Source organism: Mustela putorius, unplaced genomic scaffold (assembly GCF_011764305.1).
Source record: "Mustela putorius furo isolate JIRA1106 unplaced genomic scaffold, ASM1176430v1.1 tig00000738_pilon_pilon_pilon, whole genome shotgun sequence".
In the NCBI taxonomy this organism is placed as follows: Eukaryota; Metazoa; Chordata; class Mammalia; order Carnivora; family Mustelidae; genus Mustela; species Mustela putorius.
The window spans coordinates 6,347,815-6,360,412 of NW_025421463.1; the positions used below are offsets into that span (position 1 = coordinate 6,347,815).

General features: G+C 59.4%; 1 long non-coding RNA gene across 1 annotated transcript; it reads right to left on the bottom strand.

The window, feature by feature from the left end:
* Positions 1–1,763: 1,763 nt before the first annotated feature.
* On the bottom strand, positions 1,764–12,579 carry LOC123393084. Its single transcript, XR_006607810.1, has 2 exons — positions 8,301–12,579; positions 1,764–8,147 (listed from the first exon to the last, which is right to left on the bottom strand). It is a non-coding gene; the product is annotated as an uncharacterized LOC123393084 (long non-coding RNA).
* Positions 12,580–12,598: the final 19 nt, after the last annotated feature.

The following is a 12,598-nucleotide window of genomic DNA, read 5'->3' on the forward strand; positions in this document are numbered from 1 at the left end:
CAGCCTTCCAGGTGGCCGAGGGCAGACACCAGACACCCCTGTGTGGCACCCACGCCTGTCCTGGGGGAGGACAAGCTCCTCCAGGTCACCCCAGAAAGAACTTCTCGCTGACTAACAGCAAGAGTGGCGAACGGAAGTTGTCCAACTCCTGGCTGATGCCACGTTCCCCGGCCAGAGATCAAGCCTCTCCCACTGCCGCATCGGTGTGTGAAGTCTGGAGGTCCCTGTGCGGCCGGCACAGCTCAGACTCCAGGATGCGGGCTGCTCCCTGTGATTCAGGCTCCCTTCTTTGCTCTCCTCCTCGTCCCTCTTGAGTGTTCCATCGGCTGCTGAGCCCTGGGACCCTGGAAACGGCCAGTCCCTGCCATTAAGCCGTGTTCCCTACCCATCGGGGCCTTGGCCACAGACCTCGATAACTGGTGAGAGCTGAGCTCCCACGAGCTGGGGGTGCCGGGGAGAAGCCTCCATACCCAGACTGGCCCAGAGGGTTTCTTGGAGGAGGTGGCGTTAGAGCTGGACCTAGGAGGCATTAGCATAGGTCCCAGGGTGGTGAAGAGGGGTCAGGCCTTGTAGCCAAAGAAGCTGGGGCTGAGGAGTGGGCAGAGCTGGGGCTAGGGCTGGGTCAGCCAGGAGTGAGCCACGGGGTGTTGGGGTGGGTGGGGTTCTTGCGGGATCGTGGCACCACGGAGTCGGGATCAGAGGCCCTTTCTCGCAGCCCTGAGGGCTCAGGAGAGGCAGCTAGGAGCTAGTAACCTGCTCTGCTCCGCAGGCGCAGGAGAGCTGGGCTACCTAACTCAGCCCCCCACCCCCATCCCACTCCCCCCTCAGCAACCAGAAGGACCACGCTACTCCCTAGCTTTCCCCCACCTGACAGTTTCCCCGCTGCCCCAGGATAAAGCCCAACTTCTTGCTCTGGCCCCACCAGGCCCAGCGTGGCCTGGCCTCACTGCCCATCAGCAGGGTCCAGCTGCCTTGACAGCCAGGGCCAGGCCTGGTCCTCAGGTTGGCAGAGCTGCCAAGCCACACCCTGGGGCACCCACCCCCACGGTGGTGCTTCCACACCTATCAGATGAGCTGTACCCCAGCACGACTGCCGGACTCCCCCTGTTGTAAGAGGTGCCTTCCAAGACGATCGTGGCCTTGGCTGTGGTCAAGTCCACCTGCATGCCCCCCGCCCCACATTCCCCACCCCCCACCCCTGCCCACCCCAACGCTGTCTCCTCCTTGCAGTCTGTCTCAGGGATCCCAGCTGAAGCTAACCCCAATGTGTGCCAACAATGGTATACCGTCTTCAAACCCGTGAGGCGAGACCAGGGAGGGGAACTCGCTCTGCCACGAGCTGGCTGTGTGTCCCTGGGGCCAGCCACCCCCGTCTCTGGGCCCATCGCCTCCTCTGTGGCCAAGAGCTGATCTCCCACATAGTACAATTCAGCCCTGCTCCTGTTCAACCCCCACCACCGACCCCCAGTCCACTCCTGTGCGGTCCTATTTCTCCAAGATGCGTTTCCTCCTCTATCGCTAGGAGCCCCTCTGGGAGGCTGTTCTCCCGGGGTTGGCGGTGCGCGGCGACCTCTTGTGGCCACATGTGGGCATAACATGGCTCTGCTGGGACTGTTCCCGCCGGGTCCACACGAGGGCGCTGGGAGGGCAGGAGGGGCTCTGCCTACCCCTTGCTCCTCTCCCAGGCCCGCCAGGCCCGCTCAAGTTCATCAGGCCCAACTGGGAAAAGATGGGGTGGCGCTGAGTCAGCTCCAACTGCCTTCTGATCGTCATTCACAGACTTTTATTAGGCATCTGCTGTATGCCCTGCCTGTGTGGGTGCTGGGGCAGCGAAAAGAGCAGGCGGGTCCCCATACTCCCTGGAGTTAGGGACCAACGAGGCCCCAGCCCCTCAACTTCAATCTCGGAGCCCCGTATCCCCTGGAACCGCGCCGGCTCCACAGTCCCCACAGGGCCAGGCTGCAGGGGTGGGACCTGGCCCGGGGGCAGACCTCGGAGATGCTGCCGTTCCCCACCCACCTGCGCCTCCACCCAGTCCCACCCCCGCCCTCCACCGCCCCTCGGTGCAGAGGCTCCTCCCAGAGCTTCCACGGAGACACCCCCACACTCGGAGCACCTCCTTCCACGCTGGGGCGCCTCCTTTGGGAGATCAGGTTGGTGCTGACACTCACTTTACCCTCCAGGGAAGGGGCCAAATGATTAGAATGTGGGAAGCTTTTTTATGGAAGATCCTTTTGTAGAGCGAGGGAGCACTCTAAAATTTATCTTTTCAGCCCCTTTGGGTTTTCTGCTTAGAGGGTCCCCCCGCCCCACTCCGGCCAACACAGGCAGAGGGCCTGGACACAGAGGAGAATGAAGGCAGGGCCAGCTCCTCACAGTCCCCAGGGAGCCCGCCTGGAGAGCAAGAAGGGAGACCCCAGCACATCTCCATTCCGTGCCTGGAGCGTTAACTCCAGACCAGAGACCCCCTGCCCCGAGCCTCAGTCCCCCTGGGAAGGGACATTTACCAGGCCCCACGTTCCACCCACAAAAGACCAAAACAGGGCTTTTCTTCCACGGCCACTTGCATATCTGTGATTGCACCTGGAGAGGCAGAGTGAAGACCGGAAGGTACAGAGAGGTTAAGTACCTTGCCCAGGGTCACACAGTCACTGGGAGCTGAATAGAGGGGTGAGTCCAGGGTCTTCAGAGACCCCATACCTTCTTCACTGGACCATCTGTCTTGACTTTCGAAAGGCCCTCCTGTGGACCACTTTTGGAAGGAAGCCAGAGGAGGGAAGGCAGCTAGCATAGGGCCAGGCTCTGGGCCTCATTATCATTCCGTCCGCACCGTGGTCCATCAGAGATGAGGAAACGGAGGCCCAGGGAGGCAAAGCTACCCACCTCCCCCCTCCACCGGCCATGCAGGTCTCTCACAGGTGCAGGATTCTGTCTCTGGTACTGTGGGCAAGAAGCCAAGACACCCTCCCCCCGCCCCCACCAGGACCAGCAGGTCTCTAGCCTAGCATGAGGCTTCCAGCTGCTGGGACCCCGGGGCAGAGGGCCTTTCTGTCTCGTATCGGGCTGACCCAGAGTCAGGAGGCCCCTACCCGCCTCTGTTACTTCTCTGACTTTGAGCAGCACAGTTCGAAAGGGCAGCTTTTCTACTGGCTAGGGGACCCTCTGTGGCCAGCTCTCTTGCAGCCCCGGGGAGGGGGAGGGCCAGAGCACAGCCCAGACGGCAGGTCTCCTCAAGCTCCCCCTGCCCCTCGATGTCCCCGCCTCCCACCCTGCTCTCCCTGGGCAGATTCCGCCCTGGGGCTTGGCTCAGAGGGGGCAGTAGAAAGGGCACCTTCTTTCAGACCCTCCGGCCTCACCATCCACCAGACGCTTACCTTGGACAAGCCACTCGGTTTCTCCAAGCCCAGCTTCCTATAAAGGTGACGATCAAGCAAACCTTCCTATAAAGGTCTCAGAGTAATTTAACTGAGCTTACAGGTGTGAGGAAAGGGCGTAGGGCCTGGCCAGGGCGTGTCCTTCTTTGCCTATCTTCGGGGACAGAATCCTGGAATTCTGGAGCGTTCGCCCAGCCAGGGGCGGACAGCTGAATAATGAATGTCAGGGTGATATGAGGTGGCCCTACTGACAGAAAGCTCTGCGGAATCCTCTTCATGGGGCCGCAGCCTGGGGAAGCAGTAAATCGAGAGTCTCCTCGTCTGAGCGCCACCCCCCCCCACCCACACTGTCCTCCACACGGACCGTATCCCCCTCTTCCTCCCGGAAACCCCGTGTCCAAAGTAGACCCAGACTGCGCCCGCTCTGCCTGTGAGTCTTCCCTGCGCCAGCCCCAGCCAGAGCCTTGTACGCCGACCCGTCTCTGATGGGGGACAGGGGACAGTGCCAGTTAGTGAAGGCAGCAGAGGGCACAGGGTCCTGTGAAGGGACACAACCCCACCCTCGCATCTGCGGTGGCTTTCTAGAGGAGACATCATGGTCACTAGGATTTGAAGGATTTAAGAGGGTGCATGTGAATTAGTGGCATGTTAGCCGAGACAGGAAAAGTGAGATGGGCCACCAGGTAGAGGTCACAAGGGTGTGGAGGCTGGCCGGTGTGGGAACCGTAGTAAGTTGCCGAGGCTGTAACTGGAAATTGAGGAGAGAAAGCAGCAGACTGGGGACCGGGACATGGGGGGAGGCCTTGGGTGGGGCTTGCTGGTCTGAGTCAGTCCAAGGTAGGGGTCCCCTAATCTTGCCTCCCAGATAAAGGACAGGGGCCCTTTTCATGTGTCCTGCCCTGTGTTCACTTATGCCCTGGACAGTGAGCCCCAGGGGCCGTGGGAGGTGGCTGGCAGGCCATCGGTCCGTGGCTGAAAAAGATCATGTGTTCTGTGGGCCATCCAGGTGTCGCCCTGTCCCTCAACTTCTTCCAGGACGTGCAGGAGGCCCGAGCCCACTCCAGCCCTCCAATCAATGCCTGTTCTCACACTCAGCTCGCGCTCTGCAGCTGGCCGGGTCCAAGTCCTGGCACCCCACTTACCAGCAGGAGCCCAGACCGCCTGTTCATGTTGTGTACTTGCTGGGTCTCAGTGTCCTTATGGGGGAACTGGAGTCAGGAAGACCTGTGTGCTGAGGCTCATAGGCCATGCTCATCGCTGTGAGTTCCCTTCCCTGTGTGGCAGGACCTCCCTCCCTACTGAGGCCAAGGGTAGGGACCTAGGCTGGTGGTGCCCTGGTGGACACAGCGGGGGGAGGAGGGCGTAGGCACAGAACCAGATGCAGGTTGGGGGGGTGGGGTCAGGGGAGGCCATGGCATCCACCCACAGGGGCAGTCTGGGCACGTAGCTGCCAGGGCTAGGGGTGGGCATCTCCCTGGGGGCCACGGGGCTGCCCTGCCAGGCAGGGAGCTCAGTGAGGAGGAGTCGGGAACCAGGAGCCCTGGAATCCAGGCTGCGCTGCTGTCAGGGATGGATACGTTTGCTGATCCCTAGGGTGGGTGATGAGAAGGAGCGGATCCATTAGTCACTTTGCCGGGATGATCCTTCCCTCCCCTCAGCCACCCCAAGTAAGGATATTGTGCCCATCTTACAGGCCAGGAAACGGAGTTTCACCTGCCCCTGGCCAGTTACAGAGAGCAGCCAGGTCAACAGAATCTGGGCACGGGTGTATCTGGATCTAGGGAAAGTGGCAGAAATCCGAGGTGGTGTAGAGCCAGAGCCCAAGGGAGTCACCGCTTTAGGGCAGAATGGGGGGCATTGGTCCTGCCCACACCCCATCCCCAGCCATTGAGTGGGCTGAGCTCAGTAAGGGACAGGAGCCAGGCAGCCTCTCCCAGGACTGCCCCCCGCCCCCAGCACCACTTCCGGCTCCTCCTGCAGCAAGCAACCGTGTGTACCCCTCCAACTCCAGCACAGAGCCCGAGCTGACTGGCAGCCCCCCACATCAGAGGGCACCATGAGCTTCTTTGTGCCCAAACCAGCCTGGGCAAATATGCGTGGTGCCACCCCCCTGGAGCAAGAGCCAGAAGGCCAAGTGAGCGGGGACAGAAGAGCTCTGGTCAGGGCCGCGGGCTGGGGGGTGTCTGCCGGGCCTCCCCCTGGTACACACGTGGTTCTTGTGAGCCCCAGGGCAGGCACGGGCCAAAGGGAAAGAGAAAATGTGCTCTGGGTTGAGAAAGCTCTGGTTTTATCAGTAACCGGCTCTGTGACCTTGAACAGACCAACCACATCTCTGAGCACAAATCCCATCAGATTTTTTATCTGTAAAATGGGGACAGCAAGGCCTACCGGGGATGGTGGTTATTCGTTCCTTCTGCTGGTGTTCCCTGAGCACCTGCGATGCTAGGTGCTGGGGAAGTTGCACCAGGAGTCACTCTTACTAGTCAATGGTGGGCACCTTCCAGAAATCCCAGTTCCCAGATGCCAGCCAAGGGCCAGCCCTGAAGGCGGGCCTTTGTCCCAGGCCTGCTGTGTTCATTCTTTTCTGTATAAGGTGGAGAGGGGAGGCCATGAGGCTGGGGAGACAGGCGCCACGCCATGGGGGCCTTCTAGGCTGGACCGGACTTGACCCAGGGCTTGATGGAGCCATGGACAAGTGGTTAAGCTAGAGGCAGCTGAAAAGCTCCAGCCTGTGCTTAAGGAAGATTGTTCTGGAAGCTTTGTGGAGGCCAGCAGGAAAGTGTGGTGTGGGGAGAAGCTAGGAAGCTGCAGAAATCATTCAGAAATCAACTCTGGAACTGGGGTTCCTTGGGGACAATGACAGCATGACAGGCCTTAAGGGGCAGAGGGTCTGTCCAGTGGGGGAAGGGGCGGCACGGAGCTGAGGGGTCCCAAGGGGGAAGGTTGGAGCCTGGGGAGGGGTGCCGGATCCAAGCAGTGGGTCCTGGGGGGGAGGCTGGCCGTTAGGGGTGAGGTGTGGGCTGGGGCAGGGACACAGTTTTGAAGGGTCTGGGATGCGGGTGACAGCTGGGAGGGGCCGGAAGAGGAAGACCGAGAAACTGCCTGAATTTCAAATAACCACAGCCACTTCGTCCCCAAGAGGAAAGCAGTCAAGAATCCAGCACAGGAGAAGGAAGAGGACCAGAGAAGAGAAGTAGGGGGTGAACAGGATGCAGGGGAGAAAACAGAGGAGTTGGGAGCGTTCCAGACGCGAAGGAGAAAGAGATGCGACCTGCAGGCCCCTCAGAGCCTGTGTGGCAAGAGCGTGGGAGCCAGGCTGGGGTAGAGGGAGGAGGGAGGCCGTAGCCGGCTCAGGTCAGCCCCCGACTGCTGACTCACCACATGCGATGTCCCCCGGGTGGCAGGCAGGGGACTGGGTGCGCAGACAGGTACCTCCCTGTCCATCCTGGGGGCAGGGCAGCTTCGGGCAGGGGCGGCCAGGGCCCAGGTGGGGGGGCGGGGGCAGCCATCGTCAGCCAGGAGGGCCGAGCCCGGGATGGTCTCTGGAACGGATGCCTGCCGTGGCCACAGGAGCACCCCAAGGCTTGCCTGAAGCCATGTCATTCCCAAGTGACAGCCCGAGCCGGACAGAGGACTACATGTGGCCCCAACAGTCCCTGCCCCACCCATGTGCCACCAGAGCCAGCTGGATGGACCCCCCCAACACCTGGGGAAGTACAGACCTTCAGGAAGTGGGCCGTGGGGATAGAGAGAAGCACAGGAGAGCGGAACAGACTGGGTCCCCAGATCGAAGTGCCCTCAGCCATGGGCAGAGGCTCCCGAGTCCCGCCTTCTATCTGGGAACCACACCGAGTGACTCATGATGGAATGTTCTTCCCCATGCCAGCTGCCGTGCTGACAGCCGGGTGCTGCGTGAGGAGGGCCCCTCTGAGGTTTGTCCCTGCATGTCCCCACTGTGAGGACGGCTGCCCCTGGGGTCCCATGCAGCTCAGCTCATCCTGGCCATGGCCACCTGAAGGGCAGGGCAGGATGGCATTCTGGACCCCTACCCAGCAGTGGAGCAGGCTTGTGGGGGGGGGGGTGTAGCCCTGGAGGAGCGGCCTGGGTGAGTGGCAAGTGGTGGAGGGTTTGTTGACATTGGGGAGGGGCTGGGGTGCTGCTGCGGTGTCTCAGGTTACCGCAGGGGACAAGAGCAAAGAGTCCAGTGACAAGGCTGGGAGAGGCGGTCCCCACACTATGTACCTGGTGGGTCTGGCCAGGTCCTCTGAGCTGAGTGGTCCCTCTGCTGTCCCCTCTGTCCCCTGGCTACTCCTCTCTCCGATTCAGGTCACTGCCCTGGCAGCTTCCCTGACTCCCCAAATCTGGGCGAAGGGAGTCCCAGCCAGTCCCTCCCTTACACACGATAGGCACCGTGCCAGGGCCCACAACACATTTGGGGCCTGCAGACATGTCTTCATTATTTTTTCAATGAGAAGAAAAAAAAAATGAATACAAGCCAGCCCGGATGATGTTCCCTTTTATACCAACACAGCCACAAAATAGAACTTTTAGTATTTTTGTGGGGGTCAAATAAATAATCTTTTTAAAAAAAGGAAAGAAAGGAAGAGGCTATCTTTCAAAAAAAACCAAAAGATATTTTTATGGAGGAAGGGGTCCAGGAAAGTGATACGGAGGCCTTGATCATAGGGGCCCCAGAGGCCTGGGTTCGGTGGGGGGGGGCACTGTGTGATCCGATCACTCACTTCTTTCTCCAGCAGGGCCGGGTCCTCCTCACTGGCCAAGCAGGCATGTTTTGTAAATTAAAAAGTAATGGACATTGACACAGCACTCAGTCTGTGCCCGGCAACGGGCTAGGCTTCTGGGAAGTAGACACATCGGTGTCATCCCCATTTTACAGATAAGGACACTAAGGCTGAGAAAGCCTACCTGATTGGCCAGCGCTGTTCACCGGGAGCGTCTGAGTGTCAAGCCTGCGCTCGGAACCATCAGCTGACAACGTCCCACAGCAGCTGGAGCAGCAGGTGTGGGTGTCAAGAGGCTGAGAGTCGTTTTGAGGAGAGACGACCTCATGGGGATATCAGGCCAGTCCCTGTGGATAAGTCCATGAGTCAGGAGCCGTGGAGGCCCCAGCGCCGCCCCCGACTTTCCTTCTCACCCCAGAGGCCCGGCAAGCCATTCTTCCAGGCGCCGAGCAGGGGCCAATGAGTGGCCATCCAAGCTTACAGCGAGGGCCGGGCACGAGCCCTGCCCGTGCGCCTGTTGTCCCTGGGGGCCGTGGGTGACTGTTATTCCAATTCCAGAACACAGCGTGGGACGTGCCTGGGTAGAGGGGGTGGGGACCGTGGGAACATGGTGCAGGAGCCATTGCTTCTGCCTCCGGAACTTGGAGGCAGGGAAGCAAGCCTCTGTGGGAGAAGCGCCATCTGAGCCCATCCCTGAAAGCTTCGTAGTGTCTCATCAGGCAGAGAAATGGGGAAAGGGCATTCTAGGCCAGCGCAGAGCCTGAGCGAATGGGCAGGAGTGCGGAGGTGGGGAGGGGGCAGTGCACACTGGGTGGGTGAGGCCAAGGAGGGCTCAGCTCTGGGGAGCACGGGGGGGGGCGCCAGGGAGTGGGGTGTTTGAAGATCTGAAGATCGGGGAGCTGCGGTCAGGCAGGCCGTTGATGTGTGTTTATTGAGCCTGGCCCTGTGATAGGCGCGAGGGGACAGAGATGACCTCAGGCACAGTCACCCATGAGAGCCCGGCTGGCCTGATCGCTAACCTGGATCCAGCACCCTTCCTTCCTCGGACTGGCCTTCCCCTTCCCCCTTCCATAAAACAGGCTTTACTGCGCTTGTCACCAGGTGACAGAGCTCTTTGAGGTACTGGGATGAAAGATCCCATAAATATGAAGCCCTGTCGCCCGTCGGGGCAGGGTATGGTAGGGAGCCCACATCAGATCCCCTAGCGGCCCCTGGGGGTGCAAGGGCACCAGGATGCTCTGAGGTTACCCACCCTCCCCATAGCTGCCAAACGTGTTCCTGCTGCAGGTAAGCCTGGCATTAAAGTCCTCCCCATCCTGCCCCCAGCAAGGATACTGTGCTTGGGGTGATTAAATGACAGACGCCGACACCCTGGCTGCTGACCTAGGCTGACAGCAGTGGGGAGAAGTGGAGGTGGCCTTGGCAGCAGCAAGGCAACTGGAGGCTCCACTGTCGCCCATGTGTTCCTCTGACATGTGCACATGGAGTCCCCAGCACATGAGTCATGGAGCAGGCACATAGGTACCTGGGTCATCCCACCTCCACATGAGAGCCGGGGTCTCTGGAAGCCCAGAGAAGCTCCCTGACGTGACCATGGCCATGAGTCCAGGACCGACCAGCAGCCCAACCTCCTCATCTTCCCAAAGATCTCCCGTAGCAAAAGCCCTTCGTATTGAAGCAGTTTCTCTACTTGCTTGACCCCACGCATGAGGAAAGAGGCCAGGGGGCCTTGCTGACTTGCCCAAGGTCACACACAGGATGTTATTATTTCAGGTGAGGAAAATGGCTCCGAGAGGCCAAGTGGCCACCCCAGGATCACAGAGTAAGCGAGGAAGACACCTGTCTGGAACCTGGGCTGCTCCTTGCTTTTAATCATTGGTGCACTGACATGACATTTCTGACACGCGGGGCCACCTTCTCTATTAAGCAGAGCAGCCAGGGCACGCAGAGCCCACGGAAATGTTTTCATTTTCATCCTTTTAACATCAGAAGAAAAATTCCATATAATAATAATATTTACGAATGAATCACACCTGGATGGTGGTCATCTTTCTACCTATGGGATCCTAACATACAAGTTTAAATACTTTTATTATGAAGGAAGGGGCCATCAAGGCAAAAGTGCCCCGTGACAAAGAAAGCCATCAATCATGTGGCCCCCGCTGCCGGAGCTGCGTGGTCAGCCACTGAGACCTTGTTCCAGGGACCGAAGCCATCCGCCTCCCACCCTGCCACTGTGGGAAGACTGGCCACAGGAATGGCAGCTGAGCCGGAAAGAGCCCCTGAGGGCTGAAGTTGCTGAGTGAGTCCGGGGAGACAGCCAAGGGGCCGAGAGAGTGGGGAGACGGGTCTGCGTGTGAGGACTGGCACCCATGATGAAGGTCAGGGCGGGCAGAGGGGCACGACACAAACACAGGAGAACCGAACTGTCTCTTACCTCTTTCCTGGGGCTGCTGTAATAAATCAACACCCATTTTGTGACTTATAAGCAACAAAAACATATTCTCCCACAGTTTGGAAGGCCAGAAGTACAAAATCAAAACCTGCTGGACTGAAATCCCAAGTGTCAGCAAAGCCAGGCTCCCTCCCGAGGCTCCAGGGGAGAATGGGGTCCTTGCCTCTCCCAGCTTCTGGGAACGGCCGGTATCCCTGGTCTCATGACAACACCGCTCCAGTCCCTGCCTCCGGGGTCATGCCGCCCTCTCCTCTTCCCTAACGCTCTGTTTAAGAACACTTGTAATTACATGTACGGCCACCTTAATAATGCAAGATATTCCCCTTATCTCAAAATCCTTCATTTAAAGGTGTCTGCAAAGACTCACCACTTTTGCTAACATGCACAGTTTTGAGGGATTAGGACCTAATAACCTTGGGGCCATTATTCACCTTCCACTGGCCCACGGAGGTGACATGGTCTAGGAGGGACCTCTGCCTCCACCAGGCAGAAGGCAGGCCCCAGGAAAGGGTCCTTCCGCCAGGATCCTAGGAGAGTGAAACAGGCCTGCAGGGGAGATGGTGAGATACAGACACTCCAGTGAAACTGACAGGATTGGGGAGATAAGCGGCCGGTGAAAAGGTGTCCGAGAGAGGCCCTGGGAAGCTGGCCCTGCATCTGATTTGCACTTTCATTTCACACATTCCACCTTCAGCAGATACTCAGACATGAGCCACACCCCGTGCGTTCGAGGTCCTAGAAAGCCAGCCCTGTCTTCAGGGGGTCTGCTGTCTACCCTTGTCTTCAGGATACTACCAGGGCAGGTGAGACCCGTCTTTTCCAGGGGGAGCAGTAGACGCCCAGGAAGGGGTTTCGTTTTGCTGCAGTCAGCTTAGCACAGGGCTTCACTCTTCATGCCCCTACCCTCCTTTGCCTTCCTGTCCTGTCGCAGTGGTTTTGTAATTTCTTGTCTCTTCCTCTTGGTGCTTTAAAAGTGAAAAAAGCACAGTTACCCATAGAAGAACTTGCACAGGAAAAGACTCTTCGCGAGCAGTGCCCTTGCTACAGCTGTGAAGTTGGCCGGTGGCGGACTGCTGGAGACGGGCAGCATTTGACTCCCTCCGTTATCTATGTATCTATGTATCTATCTACACACACTTGAGTGAGGCCGAGGTAGAGGTAACCAGCCCTGCCTTCTCAATACCCCATGTAGCAAATTCCCTCCTTAAAGTGGAGAAAAACTTCGCTGTGAAGCTTGGGGGGTGGGGTGGGGTGGGGGCAGACCCACATGTGACGGAGCCTCTGGCCCCGTCTGGAATCCCAAAATCAACCCTAAAGCAGAAAAATCAGACTCGGATGTAAAGAGAAGCTCCTAATCTCAATTCTGCCTCCTTCAAGCTGTGACTTTAAGCAAATCACTTAAAACCTCTGTGAACCGGTCTCCTGATCTCTAAAATGGGTGCAGAAATGCCTGGCTGAAAGGATCATTACGCATGCGCCAGGCATTCGGCAAGCCTTCAACAACCGTAGGAGGATCGGTCCACTAAGGGCTAAGGACTCGCTCCCGGTCCAGACGGGCCTGAGGCCAGGGGTCTTCTACTCCCCTTACTCCCCACTTCCCCGGGCCATCCTCAGAGAGGCTGTCTCCCCCGTCACGATGCCTTTAAGGCCCTGGCACCCCGGCCGGCGGAGTCGGCTTGCGGAGCACTGGGACGCCGTGGCCAGTAGGTCACGGGTGGGACGAGGCGCAGAAGGCAGCGCTGGGAGCGGGATCAGGTGTTTAGCACCACCAGGCCCGGAGTCAAGTGCGCAGCCAGGCCCGGCCGAGCCCCCACCTGCGGGCCCCAGCAGAGTCCTCCAGATGCCGCCGCCGCCCCCGCGCCTCCCACGCGCGGACTCCGAGCAAGGCGCTCGGGCCCCCCCCCCCCCCGGGCCCACGCGGCGGGCGGGGCGAACCGGAGCCTTTGTGTTCAAACCGCCCAATGGGCGGTGGCAGTGGGCGGTGACGCGGGCGGGGCCTGGCCAATGGGCCGCGGCCTGTCAGCGTT